Here is a 2565-nt window from a genome sequence, read left to right on the forward strand (position 1 = left end):
TCTCCCTGACCACGTGGCATAAAAACCTCGGCTGTGCCGGTGTTTCGGTCTCGTTACGATAAGGCAGCCCTGAATGTGCAGTCACCCTGCACATGTTCTCCTGTTAGACCTGTCTCTGTTGGCTCGGTTAGCAGCCAGCTAGGAGACTTAGAAGGTGGGAGGGAGCGTGTTGTGTAGCCCCCACGAGCACATTCCCGCTTACAGCTCACTTTCACCCCCAATAACTCAGCCGGAGGCCGAGCGAGCGGAAGGAAAAATGGCCTCTGGGTTTGAGATGCTCAGAGACCGGCGGGGCAGGTCGGATTGCAGAGAGGAAACCTCCCGGGAATGGCCAAGGCCTCGCTGAAGCCAGGCCTCGCCGGCAGAGGCAAATCAAAGGTGTACGGCGGCGAGGAGAGATCAGTGAGCCCGGCCGCAGGTGCTCCCAACCAAAGAGTCTAGAATATCCCATTCTGGGGGTTCGGTTTGCTCAGGGTTTCAGCTGGAAAGGCATCTTCCTCTGAGACCCAGACCTCAACAATAACGCCCCTCTCTTCCTTTTGAAGCCCGTTTCAAATCTCTTCCCTGACAGAGAAACTTTATCTCCTACATCCTCTCCGCTCCTCCTGGTTACATCCGTGGCCACGGAGCCGGCCAGCTGGCCCCGCCACAGCCCTGTCCCACAGAGAGAGATGTCATCGACGCGGGTTTATGTCGGGGGGAAACTTGCTTTTATTTTGCTTTTGATTAATGTGCTAAGATGTTACAGGAGGGAAGGCTCTCCTCCCTGCATCTGTGGGCCCCGCCACGCTGGGTGGGTCCTCACGGAGCAGCTGAGGCCAGTGTGAGCGGGGGCGCTCCCAGGGCCTGGCAGGCTGCACGCTGCGGGGCGATGGCTCCTCCATCACACTGTCATCTCTAGCGAAAGCGGGGAACACCCAGCCACACAGCTGCAGCACCGCTGGCGGCAGAGAGCTGTCCTGACCGCAGCGGGGAGGCCCCGGCCAGCCCCTCCTGCCCTTCAGCCCCACAGCCACGTCTATGGTCAGGTGATGGGGCCTTCACTGGCCCTGAGACCACTGACCAGCACTGGGCTGGAGTAGGTGCTCAGTCGCCAGGCTGCACAAGCTTGTGAGGACTTTGATGTGCCGAGTTACCATCACTACCCTTTACTACCGCTGTTACCAAAGCCACCCACCCCTTGCTATGCTCCAACACAGTCCACCTAGGCCACCGGTACCCAGATTACCATTCTAAGCTTCCTGTGTAGAAACTGTTGGTGTGGCAGTGGTTTTAAAACTCAATTGAGCCCTGACTGGTGTGGCTCAGTTGGTAGGAGCATCCTCCCAGATACCAACAGGTGGCAGGTTAGATTACTGGTCAGGGTGCATACCCACGTTTGGGGTTTGATCCCCATCCCTCAGACGGGGGAAAGGAAGATGTTGGGAAATGAAATTCAAGTTAACAATGTGGAAAAATGTAGCTCAGCCCAATGAAGAAACAAATGACTGCCCCCCGCCCCCCTTGAAGATAAAGAAACTGGAAACAGAGTAGAAAAAGCTATTGGGAACGTTTTTCTCTGATGGCACATTGCCCCTTTGTTTGTGAGGGAGACTAGCCTTTTAGAGACAAGTAATATGGGGAAACTTTGGGAGAACATCCCTTCCAGGCAGTAGCATATCTAAGTTTCACCTGGTGGCATATTACATTTAGGTAGCATATCTAAGTTTCACCTGGTGGCATATTACATTGTAACAATTTGGATTTTTCATTGGAGGTGACATTCTTCAGTGACAAAAGCCAATGTTCTATCTTTCTGGAGGAAAAATCTAATTAAGTTTTTGGTGAGGATTTTTCTTTTTTTTTACTTAAATGTGATCTTCAGTCGATTAGTCCACCCCTGGAGATCAGTCTTCTTAAAAAACAACAACAACAACAACAATAAAACACTAAGTTGCTCTCCACCTAATCTTTCAAGAAGTTCAAGTAAAAGATGCTGGGTTGGAGTACTACTCTGAGTTACCAGAAGCAGGGCGGGAGGCCTCACAACACTTTTCCCTTATTTTCCTCTTAAAGGGTTGGCAGGTCCTAATTAAAAGGAATCATCATCTGAAAATGCTTTAAAAGTGAGTGAGTATCGCTTGGCTTTATGTTTTCCCTTTTTTAGTTTGGGGAAGTCAGCAAGTGCTACAAGGGAGAACTCTAACTCTGTGTCTCCCTTTTTCATCGCCTTAGACAAGTAGAAAAAATAACTAACTTTCTGAAATCACCCAGAAATCAGTCCATTTAGACCAGGTCAATAGCTGAGCTTACAGTGGTCAGCAAGCAAACTTATAGAAAACCGATACGTCAATTTGTGTTTTATTGTACAGAAAGGATCTTCATTTTAAAAGATGAGCTCTAGTTTTGGCTCATAAGGCCCAAGAAGATAAACTAGACAAATACCCCATGCATTAAAAATTTTTCCTTCAATCAACACAATAAACATAAAGTGGTTTTTATGATATTCCTTTTCAAATTGTGGTATTAAGCCCAATTCACAATGTTCATATTTTTATGGCCAATACATTGAGTGTATATATATAT

The sequence above is a fragment of the Myotis brandtii genome, unplaced genomic scaffold, assembly GCF_000412655.1.
Source record: "Myotis brandtii unplaced genomic scaffold, ASM41265v1 scaffold1162, whole genome shotgun sequence".
Classification (NCBI taxonomy): Eukaryota; Metazoa; Chordata; class Mammalia; order Chiroptera; family Vespertilionidae; genus Myotis; species Myotis brandtii.